This window comes from Carcharodon carcharias, chromosome 8 (assembly GCF_017639515.1).
Source record: "Carcharodon carcharias isolate sCarCar2 chromosome 8, sCarCar2.pri, whole genome shotgun sequence".
Lineage (NCBI taxonomy): Eukaryota > Metazoa > Chordata > Chondrichthyes > Lamniformes > Lamnidae > Carcharodon > Carcharodon carcharias.
This window is the reverse complement of record NC_054474.1, coordinates 25013583-25028666: the sequence shown is the minus strand read 5'-3', so window position 1 is coordinate 25028666 and position 15084 is coordinate 25013583. Positions and strand designations below refer to the sequence as shown.

Genomic DNA, 15084 nt, shown 5'->3' with positions numbered 1-15084 from the left:
ATTCATTCATGGGATGTGGACATCACTGGCTAGGGCAGCATTTATTGCCCATCCCTAATTGTCCTCGTTCAGAGGGTATTTATGAGTCAACCACATTGCTGGGGGTCTGGAGTCACATGTAAGCCAGACTAGGTAAGGACAGTAGACTTCCTCCCCTAAAGGACATTAGTGAACCAGATGGGTTTTTACAACAATCGGCAATTGTTTCACAGTCATCATTAGACTTTTAATTCCAGATTTTTTATTGAATTCAAATTCTACCATCTGCCATGGCAGGATTCGAACCCTGGTCCCCAGAGCATTACCCTGGGTCTCTAGGTTACTAGACCCACTTTTGGTACTGACCTCTGAAACTCTTAAAAGGTGGTAAAGTTCCGTCCACTATGTGCACAGCTGTGAATTATACTGGAGGCCATATTAGTGGTAACCAGATTCTAGCAAATAATAGAATTGATCATTAATAAGGAGCAATGGTGGCATATGGCAATGTCACTGGACTAGTAATCCAGAGGCCCTGGCTAATGCTCTGGGGATACAGGCTCAAATCCTACCATGGTACCTTGTGGAATTTGAATTCAATTAATAAATCTGGAATTAAAAGCTAGTCCCAGTAATGGTGGCCATTGTCAATTTTTGTAAAAACCCATCTGGTTCACTAATGCCCCTGAGGGAAGGAAACCTGCCATCTTTACCAGCTCTGGCCTGCATGTGACTCCAGACCCACAACAATGTGGTTGACTCTCAACTGACCTCTGAAATGACCTAGCAGGCCGCTCAACTGCCACAGCAAAGTCGATAAGGTTTGCAGCTGAAAGGACCACCTGGCATTGACCTAGGCAGCAGAATCGACAACAGCGCATCAGCCCTGTTGACCCTGCAAAATCCTCCTTGCTAATATCTCAGGGCTGGTTCAAAAATTGTGAGAGCTGTCTCAGAATGAAGCAATCTCCTGATTTAGTCATGCTCACAGAATCATACCTTATCTCACCATCCTCCCTCCGGCAGGACATCCCCACCAGAGGTGATAGCATAGTGCTATGTGGGATGGAGTTGCCTTAGGAGTTTTCAACATTGACTCTGGATCCCGTAAAGTCTCATGGCATCATGGGCAAGGACACCTCCTGCTGATCATCATCTACCACCCAGGAAGAGAAAACAGTTTGAACCAGTACTCCTATTTCCCAGTTTTACTGGTGTTCCATTTTAAGGTATACAAGACCAGTTAGGACCAGTATTCTTATTTCTAGTTTTTAACTGTTTTTTTTCCTTCTGGGCTGCACCCACCCACCAACCACCACTGCCTCAGCTGATGAATTAGTAGTGCTTCATGTTGAACACCATTTGGAGAAAGCACTGAGGGTGGAAAGGGGTTAGAATGTACACTTGGTGAGGGACGTCAATGTCCATCATCAAAAGTGCCTCAGTAGCACCACTATTGACTGAGCTGTCCAGTCCTAAAGGGCTTAGCTGCTAGACTGAGTCTGCGGCAGGTGATGAGGGAACCAGGAAGAGTGAAAAACCTACTTGGCCTCGTCCTCACCAACCTGCCTGTCACAGATGTATCTGTCCATGACAATATTGATAGGAGTAGGAGTGACCAGTGCACAGTTCTTGTGGAGACAAAGTTCCGTCTTCACATTGAGGATACCCTCCATCTTGTTGTGTGGCACTACCACCATGCTAAATGGGATAGATTTCAAACAGATCTAACAACTCAAAATTGGGCATCCATGAGGCATTGTGGGCCATCAGCAGCAGCAGAATTGTATTCAACCAATACCTTTAACCCCACAGTTTGGCATTTCTCCTACTCTACCAACTGTCCAGAAAACACAGGACAAACCCAACCTGGCCAATCAGTCTACTTTCAATCATCAGTGATGGAAGAGGTTGTTTACAGTGCTATCAAGTGGCACTTAGATTGCAATATCCTGCTCACTGACACTCAGTTTGGATTCCAGCAAGGCCACTCAGCTCCTGACCTTATTACAGCCTTGGTCCAAACATGGACAAAACAGCTGATACCCAAGGTGAGGTGAGAGTGACTAGCCTTGATATCAAGGCAACATTTGACTGAGTGTGGCAATAAGGAGCCCTTGCAAAATTGAAGTCAATGGGAATCATGCAATCATGAGGAAAACTCTCCACTGGTTGGAGTCATACCAAGCACAAAAGAAGTTGGTTGTGGTTGTTGGAGGTAAATCATCTTAGTCCTGAGAGTTCCTCAGTGTGGTGTTCTAGGCCCAACCATCTTCAGCTGCTTCATCAATGACACTCCCTCCATCATAAGGTCAGAAGTGGAGATGTTCACTGATGATTGCACAATGTTTGGCATCATTTACAACTTCTTAGAATCTGAAATAATCCATATCCATATGCAGCAAGATCTAAACAACATTCAGGCTTGGGCTCATAATTGGCAAGTAACATTCACACCACACAAGTGCCAGGCAATGACCGTCTCCAACAAGTGGCAATCTAACCATGGCCTCTTGACATTCAATGGCATTACTATTGCTGAATTCCCTACTATCCATATCCTGGCAGTTACCATTGACCAGAACATGAACTGGACCAGCCATTCAAATACTGTGGCTAAAAGAACAGGTCAGAGGCTGGGATTTTTTTTTTACTCATTCACGGGGTATGGGCTTTGCTAGATGGGCCAGCATTTATTGCCCATCCCTAGTTTCCCTTAAGAAGGAGGTGGTGAGCTGCCTTCCAGTCCCTATGCTGTAGGTATGCCCAGAGTGCTGTCAGGAAGGGAGTTCCAGGATTTTGATCATCGCCAGTGAAGGAAGGGCGATATATTTCCAAGTCAGGATGTTGAGTGACTTGGAGGGGAGCTTCTAGGTGGTGGTGTTCTCATATATCTGGTGCCCTTGTCCTTCTATATGGTAGTGGTCATGGGTTTGGAAGGTGCTGTCGAAGGAGCCTTGTTGAATTCCTGCAGTGCATCTTGTAGATGGCACATACTGCTGCTGTGTGTCGGTGGTGGATGTTTCTGGATGTGGTGCCAATCAAGCAGGCTGCTTTGCCCTGGATGGTGTCAAGCTTCTTAAATGTTGTGGGAGCGGCACTCATCCAGGTAAGTAAGGAGTATTCCATCACACACCTGACTTGTGCCTTGTAGATGGTGGACAGGCTTTAGGGAGTCAGGAGGTGAGTTACTCACTGCAGGATTCCTAGCCTCTGACCTGCTCTTGTAGCCACAGTTTTTATATGTCTAGTCCAGTTCAGTTTCTGGTCAATGGTGACCCCAGGATGTTGATAGTAGGAGATTCAGTGATGGTAATGCCATTGAACATTAAGGGGCAATGGTTAGATTCTCTCTTGTTGAAGTTGATCATTGCCTGACACTTGTGTAGCGCAAATGTTACTTGCCACTCATCAGCCCAAGCCTGGATGTTGTCCAGATCTTGCTGCATTTGGACATGGACTGCTTCAGTATCTGAGGAGTCGCAAATGATGCTGAACATTGGGCAATCATCAGTGAACATCCCTAATTCTGACCTTATGATTGGAAGGAAGGTCATTGATGAAGCAGCTGAAGATCATTGGGCTGAGGATAATACCCTGAGGAACTCCTGCAGCGATGTCCTGGAGCTGAGATGACTGACCTCCAACAACCACGACCATCTTCCTATGTGCTAGCTATGACTCCAACCAGTGGAGAATTTTCCCCCTGATTCCCAGTGACTCCAGTTTTGCTAGGACTCCTTATGCCACACTCTGTCAAATGTTGCCATGATATCAAGGGCAGTCACTCTCACCTCACCCTGGGAGTTTAGCCTTTTTGTCCACGTTTGAACCAAGGCTGTAATGAGATCAGGAGTTGAGTGGCCTTGGCAGATCTCAAACTGGGCGTCAGTGAGCAGGTTATTGGGGATAACCTTCATTGAGGATGGAGGAACCCAGCACACCAGCTGAGTTTCAAATCAAATGAATAACTCACCTCCTGACTCCCCAGTGACTGTGCCCCATTTATAAGGCACAATAAGGAGTGTGATGGAATACTATCCATTTGCCTGAATGAGCACAGCTCAAACAACACTCAAGAAGCTGACCACCATCCAGAGCAAAGCAGCCCACTTGATTGGCAACCCATCCACCACCTTAAAAAAACAATCACTCCTCTCCCACCAACATCCAGTGGTAGCAGTGTGTGCCATCTACAAGATGCACTGCAGCAACTCCTTTGATGACACTTTCCAAACCCTGTGACCTCTACCACCTAGAAAGACAAGAGCCGCAGATGCATGGGAACACATCACCTGCAATTTTCCCTCGAAGACACGCACCATCCTGAGTTGCAACAATATCACTGTTCCTTCACTGTCACTGGGTCAAAACCCTGGACCTTCGTCCCTAAAACTTTGGGTGTACCTACACCACATGGACTGCAACGGTTCAAGAAGGTGGTTCACCACCACCTTCTCAAGGGCAATTAGGAATGGGCAACAAAAATGCTGACCTAGCCAGCAAAGCCCACACCCCGTGAAAGAATTTTTGAAAATCAACATAATCAATGTTGCTCATGTTAGAATAGGAGAAAAATTCTCTGTAGCAATTAATAGAGAGGGCAATGAATCACTTGATAGTACAGAATTTGACTATTGCTGAAAAAAGGGACACGCTGTCGAAGCTTTTTGAGTGCAAGACACAAAGCTTTGACACCTTGTCTCATTTTTCAGTAAGGGGATTGATTGAGGCATTCAAACTAGTAGGACATTAAGTGGTGCTTCATCAAGGAATATACTCTTGCTGGTGAATATTGGATTGTTATGCCAAAGGGTTTCAAGTGTTTTCCATCTGTGATATGGAGGGAAGTCTGTGAAATTTCTGACATTAAATAATGCTGTAGAGTGAAGGGGTGCAACTTACTAACTATTTTCTTCTGATGTAAGCCAGTGTGGATGTGTTCTAGTGCTATATGTGCACTTGTCCTGCATCAGTCCTTGCAGCAGTATCAAAATCTCTTGCTTATCACACAAAACAGCAGAGCCCAAATATTTGCAGGGAAGCAGGGTGGGGATGCAGTGAGGCCAAAAGCAGCTGAAGAACACTGTGACAAGCATGATGGCAAGACTCATTATCATTTGTTGGATCCATTTCCTGTCTGGTAGCCAGCCAAGTTTATAACCTGGCCGACAGCCTGGAGGACAAGCCAGTGATAGGAGGCCCTGGTTCCTGGAGATGGCCCCCAGCAACCGGTAAAGGTTGTCCATCAAGCCTTGGAGAAGAGAATCATGGCTGAGGAGAAGGTCAGCTATTGGTGGCTCAGAAAAAAGGAAATTTCCTTAAAGGATATTGATTCTGTTATCACAAAACTATATGAAAAGGAGAATGACTTGTGCTATTCTCAGGAGAAATGCGGAAGAGAGAAGTAACAAGGTGAGGTGACATGAAGGAAGAAGCAAAACGTGAGGATGAGGAAGAATCACTTGAGCAGACACAGCAGGCTTCTTCCTCCAGAATAAAACGGTTTGATCAATCTGCATTCTGAATTGTATTTCACATGTGAGTGTCGTACAGATCTGTTGTTTATTATCATTTAATAATTGAATAATAAAGTGCCTCTAACTAGTTTCTAGGGTTGTTGTCTTTGTGCAAGGTTAGAAATATTCATATGGCTATTTCCCTAAACATTAGGCAAAAAAAAAAATTCTATATAATGTAGCGGAAAGAAGCAGCAGCTAATTTGCATACATTCAACTTTGGCAAGGGATACAATACAGGTGGCTGTCCGTTGTCCAACCAATTCAAATTCCCTTTGAAGTCAAGGAAAATGGAGAGGGTGTTTAACAGGTAGCTGTTTTCGCTACGCTTATTCTATGCCCTCAATCTATTTTAGTGATGTTGGTGGAGGGATAAATGTTGGCCAGGCCACTGGGGAGAATTCCATCACTCTTCTTAAAACATGCCCTGGGATCAATTGTGTTCACAGAGAACAGGTGGAGCAATGGTTTAACACATCACCTGCAAGGCACTACTTCCAATTGTGCTGAATTCACTCAGCACTACATGGAAGTGTTAAACTAGGTTGTCTTTAAGCCTGGTGTGTTTCTTGCATTCATGACCTTCTGACATACAGGTGAGAGTGCTTTTTTTTAATTCATTCATGGGGTGTGGGCTTCGCTGGCTGGGTCAGCATTTATTGCCCATCCCTAGTTGCTACCACTGAGATAAGGCTGACAGCCCAAAAGGAAAGAACTTCAGCTAAGTGCTAATTAATAAGGTACTGGAAGAAAAAGCTTTTGAATTCCTTAAGAGGCCATTAAATGTTATAATGGGGGCCCAAGATTTCTATAGAAGGATAGGATAGATTTGACAACTAGTCTCTCTCATCCATACGTTCTGGTTTTCACAATGGTACAACTGTTTGCTCCATCAAGCAGGGAATTGGGTCAGGGGCATGGGGTCTAAAAGGGGAAAGAGAAAACTCCCAAATAGCACTCCAAATAAATTAGCTTATTCACTGCTGCTTAATTTACAATATTCTTCTCTCAAACATATATACCTGATAAATGTACATTTAATTATTCACTTGCTGGAAGTATATCGTGTCGTAGACACCAGCCTGAGAGGTTTCATCTGAATGTGGCAATCTAGTTGGGTTTTGGGGGTCACTAAGTCTGGTTTATATACTTCACTTATGCGGCTATTGAGCTGCAAATGTCAAAACAAATAGGCTGCCAGCCACACTGGTATTGTGAGCAGCATGAACTGCACATCCGGGCAGTTTGATCCTTTGTTCAAAGTAAAACAACCATGTCTAAAACGTACTATCAGTAAAGGAAATATTCTTCATCTAGCAGCTACTCGCATCTGCCTTTTCTAACTTAACTCTAAAGGGTAGTTGTTCCACTTTTGCAACTTGATTTTATAAGTTCAGCCTGGCTTTTTTTCCCCATTACCGTTTCCATGAAATTTCTTGTGGAGCCATTTTAGAAATGAAGAACTTACGAATTCTAAGAAGAGTAAAAGACTATTAAGCTGATCCCAACCTACCTGGTTTTTTTTTCCAGAGCATCCTTCATACCATTTTTCTCCACACATGCATCTGTGAGCAGAGCTTTTGTCTTGTGCCAAGTGCATAATATTTAAATTTTAAAACTGGAAACTGAATTCCTAAATTTCAAAATGGAGAACAGAGACAGATTCAGGTTCTCTGTGGGAAAGCAGGTCAGATAGCTTCGGTAGAGAAGAGACAACCAATGCATGTAACTGAGTCCAGGCTGCAACCAACAGACATGTCAATCCTGGATGGGCTCTGTCAACAACCCTCGATCCATCTTTTGTTTCTTTACTTGCCTATTAACGCCCCCTTTTTTAGTCTGCAACAGCATCGCTTTTATTAAAGAACCTCTCCTGTCTTCCATACTGCCATTAACCTTCCTTTTGTTTTCTTTCCTCCTCTCCCCTCTTTCCCTGTCTTATGGCCACATGAGGAGGGTTGAAATGATTTTGCTATTGTCCCATTCCAGGTCTGAGCGTAACAGGATTCTTTTTGTGAATTTAAAGAGGATGCGTTTTGCAGAGTCCCAATATTTACACTTTCAGATTGCGAAGAATGAGTCAGACAGGTTTTTCTTAGGCTAACATATGAACATATGAATTAGGAACAGGAGTAGGCCACTCGGTCCCTCAAGCCTGCTCCGCAATTCAATAAGATCATGGCTGATCTGATTGTAACCTCCCACCTACCCCCAATAACCTTCCACCCCCTGGCTTATCAAGAATCTACCTACCTCCACCTTAAAAATATTCAAAGACTCTGCTTCAGCTGCCTTTTGAGGAACAGAGTTCCAAAGTTTAAACAAAGAATAAGATAAGTTTATTGAAACTATTTCCCAAATCAAAACACAGCTACATAAATCCCAACCACGATTCATACACAACACACATTCCCTGGGCCCATACACACACTAGTACAGATGGCAGAATAACAGGATAGGCTTAGGGAGTTTTTACAGTTCGTGACGAAGATAAAACAAAGGAGTATACGGTTAGCTGTTCTTTGGCTGTTCTCAATGTGATGATTCCACAGAGTGGCCATTTGTTCAGTTGTCTTCCTAAGGGTAGTTTTATGGAGCACATTTCCACATTTTGCTCCCAAAAGATCTCGGTTTGAAGTAGATTTCTCTTTTCAGTGTGGTTACTTTGCAAATCCGGGCATAATACGTCAGAGAGAGAGCAGCAGAGGGGACAAACAACTTCAGCCACCTGTTTCAGTACAACATTCTGGAGCTCTCTCCTGTTTGGTAACACAGTCCCTTAAAGTACCTTGATGGCTGAAGAATATTTCCTGACGGCAAATTCCATTAGTCCATGCTGCAGACATTGTTTTAGAATAAGCAATTGCATTTTGATGTCTCATCTCAAAAACATTTGCAAAGTTTCAGGATAGCGTAAAGCCAACAGGAGATGAGGTCTTTCAAGCTGCCCAGGGGGGTTGACTGCCTTTTATCCCATCCCACTTGGTGGAATGCAAGCTGTGTATTTTAGCTGCCTGGGCAACCCCATTGTCTGTTACAGGGCTTCAGTTTTTTTCAAAAACCCTGCCAGAAAAGAAAAATTAGAAATTGTTTCTTTCAAAAAAAAAAGCACATCTTCACAACACTCTGCCTCTCTACCACCTTAAACAGTTACAGACCTCGCTTTTTCCAGTTCTGACAAGAGGTCATTGACCTGAAACGTTAACTCTGTTTCTCTCTCTGCAGATGCTGCCTCACCTGTTGAGCATTTCCAACACTTTCTGACATTGAAGTAAAATTCATTTGATCAAGTTTGAAGCTGCTAAGCCCTTGCACACACAACTCACACCTCCATACAATACAGCTTTGTTTTGCTCCCACTCTACCCCAAACATGGTTCGTGTATTGACCTGAATCAGGATTATAGGGCCCCAGACATCTTATTGGTCAAATGCTGAGAGTTCAATTATTTACAAACTGCACTTCAATCAAAGGTTAAATGTACTTGGCAAAATTGTGTATGTTTCCTTTCTTTATAATCAGATGGACTAACATGAAAGGACCACACTGTACAACAGCAGGAACTCCTTACATGTTCTGTTACAAGACTTAAGTTTTTATATAAATCAATGTAATCCCTCAATATACAAAGTAATCAGGTCATTCTAAATAACTGCTTTTGATTATAACTCTCCTTCAATGTTTCAGACCCAGGGAATTTAATTTAATGGAAACCTCATTCAAACTGTATCAAAACTTGCTGAGCAATTGCATATTTCACTAATTCTGAGACCTCCAGTGCTATTCTGTAATGTTTTAAGTGGCAGTGGTGATCAGAGTGGTGTTAACACAGCAAATGCCATGGCACCACTGATTTCAATAGAGGGCAGAACACTCGTAATTCTCTGTGAAGCAGCACAGAGGTACCAGGAACTGGCATGGTGTACACAATGGCATAAGTCACACACGCCGTATTTTTCTGGGTTTTCAGCACTATAATCATGGCATACACTATTCCCTCTTCAGTTCTTGTTTTCAGCAAATTCAGGCCCACTAGCCCAGATTTTCAGGGATCCTTGAATTATGCAAAAGATAAAGGAAATTTTGGCGTGATTTATGCCCATTAAGTATACCACTCCATACTGTCTTGGGACTTTTACAGCATTCCATCATTAACCTTGCAAAATCAGTTAGAAGGACAATATCTTGGCACCACCTCCATTAAAATCAATGATGATCATGATTTTCCAGCATTTAAGCCACTTATGACATTACTGCCACTTAGACTTAAAGTAATGTGCTGGAGCCCGGCCAGTGCTCTGATTAATTGACCGAATGCATTTTCTGATTGCATTTAAATGACATGCTAATTGCTGTGTTTGCTGATCGACATAGGACCTGCTAATATGTTTGTGCTGATTGAAAGTGTTCATTGACTTGCTGAAAGAGAGGTACTTAAAAATTGCATTGTCACTGGTCAACTACTCTAAACATTTGTGTAACTCCAGAATAAATAAAGGCATAAAAATAACAAAGCAACAATTAAATATCAATCCATGTGCAAATGTTTAATCCATGGCATGCAAAACCAAGCATTAGCAGGACAGTTATCAAGAATGGTCTAACCAGAATTGACAGTCAGGACATTGGCTAGGGACTGTGCCATTTCTGATTTGTGTCTATGCCTGTTGCAACCAATGCTAATTAGAATTGTAGGCAAATGCAGAGTAAGTTATCCATGTATTAGGCAGTGGATTTATGTTGTACATTGCCATATGGCAGGAAAATCTGGACCATTACATTATCATGTTTGCAAAAATGGTACAGATTTTAACTCATTCCAAACCCACCCACTTGCACAGTTAAAATTGGGCCCATATATCAGTTTGCACAAACCATGCGCCATGCGTTTCTTTAATCTGGTGGTATGTCTTCTTTCAATCTCCTCCGAGTGAACATACAACTGCTCTTTCAAGCATGAGGATAACAGGGTCGAAGCCTAAACTCCATAAGATGGGAGAGGAACTAACTGAACATTAACATCGATAATCACCTTGAAAAATTAACACTGTGGGCAGAATTTTGCCTTTGGTGGGCGGGCTCGGCGGGGACAGTCGGGAGCTGACCGCCGCCCACGATCAGGTACGGAAGGCAATTTCATGCTGGTGGGCCAATTAAGGCCCACCCAGCGTGAAAGGAGGCTTGGGAAGCTCCAAGAAGGGGCATGCGGGGGCAGGGGAATGATGTCCGGCTGGTCCAGTAGCGACCCAGCGGCTGATTCAAAAGCGACCCAGGCAGACCCCGGAAGGCCGCCACGGAAGGACATCTCCTGTACTCATGCTATGGATTCGAGTGCGGTTGGACACTGCAGGCAGGAGGGCGGTTTGGAGAGGCAATCAGCCCCGCGTTTCTCCGAGGAGTGCATCGCAGCCTTCCTGGAGGAGGTGGCTGCCAGGAAGGACACCCTTGTCCCCACAACCAGGAGGAGGAGGCCACCACACCTCACCAAGAGGGCATGGGAGGAGGTGGCATTTCGGGTGAGCAACCACGACATGGTGAGGCGCACATGGGTACAGTGCCAGAAGTGCTCCAATGATCTAATGCGATCGGGAAGGGTGAGTACTGTGTTGGCATGCGTCAGTGAGAAGAGCAGTTAAGGGCTTCAGCGGTGAGGACACTTCACAGTTGTTGGAGGAGCTGGCAGACTTAGAGAGTGCCCATGGCACCAGCAGTTGGAGGACTGCAGGGGACCAGGCACATGCTTAGTCAGTGCCTGATGATGTGCCTCTGGAGTCATCTGCAATGCAGCAAACGCAGGAAATGCGGCCGGGTGTGCGGGAGCATCTGGTGGAGATACATGAGAGTACGCTTGGCTTGGTGTCCATGGTGGAGGAGTCTACACGGACTATCGGCGATGCACTGAGCCTCTTGGCCAAACGACATGCGTCCTTGGAGAGAGTGGCAAATCTCATGGAGAGTTTCCTCCAGGACACCAATCAGGGCTTCCTGAGGATGTGCGTGGACGAGCAAGCCCTCACATCAGCATTGACCTCAGCTGGTTAGTGCCAGTGTGAGAGATGGCCTGGGCACTAAGTTTCCCAGCTTGATGCTCATCCATCCAGCAAGGAGGTCCGAAGTGACCTCACGTTGGCGCAGCAGTTGCCTGTAGTCTCTGCGGGCTCCTCTCAAGGTGCTCTGGATGAGGGCAGCAGATCCTCCACCCCTCTGCCAGTGACCATTGCATCCAATGAGGCTGCAACGACTGGGAAGATGCCAGCTGTGGAACTGGCAGCTCCCTCCCAGGTGGGGCCAGCACAGGCTCCACGGGCCAGAGGACGGCCGCCAAGGTCATCAAGGCCAACAGAACAGCAGAGTCAGCAGGCTGTCTCAGATGCCAGTCACAGCGAGGGGGCAGCACCAAAACCTAGCACCTGAAAACATAAACATAAGGCACCTTAGGCACACCATGTGTTTATCACTGGTGCTTTTGTATTGGCCCACAATGAATTGGTGTGATTTTTAACACCTTTGTCATTTTGTTTCCTTAATTTCCTTTGGTTGTAATATTAAATTCAGACATGTCACCATGGCTGAGGGAGCCTCTTTTCTTCTGCAGGTGGTTGGTTACCAATAATGTTATGTGTGCTTTGTGGGACTTTCAGCTTTATTAACAAGGACCTTGGTTAATGTTCCTATCCAGGCAGATTTTGCACTTAGGTATCGAGTATGGAGCCTGCAGCTCAGGCTTGTCCTGGAGGTCCATCGATGGTGTGCTAGCTGAAGGTTCATTGGATTACAGCCTCCCAGGTGTCCCTGCCTCCCTGGAGTATGCCCAGGTCAGCGTCTACCCCCTCAGCATTTCCCTGTGCATGCTCATCCTCGGACTCACTGCTGGATTCATTGTGTGCAGCCGCAGCCACTGCGTCTATATCTTTGTCGTCCACTGCATCCACCTTTTCCAGTGCAAGATTGTGGAGAATGAAGCATGCAACCACTATCACTGACACATGATCTGGGGGGTACTGAAGGGCGCCCCTGAGCGGTCCAGGTATCGGAAGCGCATCTTGAGAAAGCCAATGGCTCTCTCCACCATGGCCCTTGTGGAGACGTGGCTCCTGTTATACCGCTGCTCAGCTTCTGTTCTTGGATGGTGGAGAGCTGTCATGAGCCACCTTCTGAGGGGATAGCCCTTGTCACCCAGCAGCCATCCATCAAGTCAGGCTAAAGCACTGAAGAGCCCTGGCATCTGGGAGTGTCTGAGGATGTAGGTGTCGTGGCAGCTGCCTGGGACTTGCACAGACTTGTAGAATCAGCATCTGGTGATCACACACTATCTATACGTTCATGGAGTGGAAGCCCTTCCTGTTGACGAAGGCACCGGGCTCACCTGCTGGCGCCTTGATGGCCACGTGTACAGTCTATAGCACCCTGGACACGGGGGAAGCCAGCAATGGCCTCGAAGCCTCTGGCTCACTGTGTTTGACTGGCATCGTCCCAGTGGTCATGGATGACAGTCAATGCCCATCTGAACAGAGCATCTGTAACTTGCTTGACACAACTGTGGACAGCTGATTGGGAGACACCACAAAGATCACCCATTGAACCCTGGAAGGAGCCAGAGGCATAGAAGTTGAGAGCAGCTTTAGAGCCACACAGTTCGCGGAGATCTCAGGCCCAATCATTTGACATTTTTTGTTGACTGTCTCCCTTGAGAGACGGAGCCTCCTTATATTGAGGTAGCTGCTTCACTGCTTGTATACCCTGGCAGCAGGATAGTGGCATCTTCTGCAGCCACTTCCGCCTTAGGCTACCTCTTGGCCCTGCACACCTTGTGCCTGCGCCTCTCCTCCCAAAGGTGGCTCCCCTAGAGGCTAAATGTGCACTCCTGGCCTCCTCCCCCTACTAGCCTTTCTTTCCTCCTCAGAGGAGGTGCCTCCAGTGGAGAGTTCAGCTCCCATTCCCAGGCTAAGGGAAGGCTTCCTGAAACTTGCAGGCCCAAAATAGATTCCTCACTACAGAGTGCTGACCTGAAGGCTGTGAGTCCAGACCAAGCAGCTGGTATGCATTTTGAAGTATTGCAGATCACACAGACAAGTATCAGTAACTTTGAAAAATCAATATTTGACAGGGCACACTCGCAATCCCACTGAGCCCTCTTCTCCCGCCCGTGGATGAGGTTTATACAAATGTGTCCTACCCGCCTGCCAGTTGTGCCCATGCGCCAATCCGAAGATCGCACGAGTGCCAAAAAATTGCCTCGGATTGGCACCTCAAAGGCCTTAAGTGGCCCGTTAATTAATGGTGGGTGCACATCGGACCCGCCCAACTAAATATTGCAATGGCGTGCGGTGACATCAGGACGCTTGCCCGATGTCACCATGTGCCATTTTGCATGTCGGTGTGCGGGTCCCAAACCCACACGCTAACAGGAAAGTTCTGCCCTTTATTGCACAGGCAGAGGGTATATGTTTCTGGCCAAGGAAATGTTCCTCTCTATATGGACGCTGCAGCCCTGGCACGCGATGGTGGTTCTTATTTGGAGCCCAACTGAAGGAGCATTGGATCAAAGTGTCTCAGTTGTCCCTGCCTCCTTGGAGGTTGTCCCGGTCAGCGTTTACCTCCTCAGTGTTCTCCTGACCGTACTCGTCCTTAGACTCACTTCTGGACTCATCATCTGTTGCCAGAGCAGCTGCATCAATATCCTCTTCCTCCAGTAGGTTCCCCCCTTGGCAGTGCCAGATTGTGGAGAGCGCAGCATGACACCACTATTAGTGATATTGCAGTGCATCCCCTGAACTTCCAGGCATCAGAAGCTCATCTTGAGAAGACCTATGGTTCTGTCTACCAACACCCTTGTGGAGACACGCTCCTATTGTCCCACTGCTCAGCCTCTGATCTTGAGTGGCAGAGAGGCATCATGAGCCACCTTTTGAGGGGATAGCCCTTGTCACCCAGCAGCCATCCATCCAGCCGGGCTGGAGCACTGAAAAGCCTCAGCACCTGGGAGTGTCTCAGGATGTAAGCGTCATGGGAGCTGCCTGGGTACCTTGCACAGACTTGTAGAATCAGCATCGTGTGTTCACACACTATCTGCATGTTAATAGAGTGGAAGCCCTTCCTGTTGACAAAGGCACCCGGCTGACCCACTGGCGCCTTTATGCTACATGTGTGCAGTCGTTGGCACCCTGGACACGGGGGAACCCAGCAATCACTGCAAAGCTTCTGGCTTGCTCAGCCTGGCTGGCCTCATCCATGCGGAAATGGCTGAAGGTCAATACCCGCCTGAACAGAACGTCTGTCACCTGCTTGACACAAGTGTGGACAGCTGATTGGGAGACTCCACAAAGATCTCCCACTGACCCCTGGAAAGAGCCGGAGGCATAGAAATTGAGGGCCACTGTGACCTTCAGAGCCACTGGCATGGGTTGTCCATCCATACAATCAGAGCTGATCTCAGGCCCAATCCTCTGGCAAATGGAGTTCACTGTCTCCCTTGAGAGATAGAGCATCCTTCGGCATTGCACCTTGGACAAATTGAGGTAGCTGCATCACCGGCTGTAAACCTTGGCAGTGGGATAGTGCCGTCTTCTGTGGCCCCTTCTGCCTT

The 15084-nt window shown here is 46.4% G+C and overlaps 1 long non-coding RNA gene across 1 annotated transcript in view; it reads right to left on the bottom strand.

Annotated features, from left to right (window-relative positions):
- Nucleotides 1–7814: 7814 nt before the first annotated feature.
- Nucleotides 7815–15084, bottom strand: part of LOC121281335 — a 46988-nt gene continuing 39718 nt past the window's right edge. The window contains exon 2 of the long non-coding RNA XR_005943863.1: nucleotides 7815–8561. This is a non-coding gene — a long non-coding RNA (uncharacterized LOC121281335). The remainder of the gene's footprint in view (nucleotides 8562–15084) is intronic.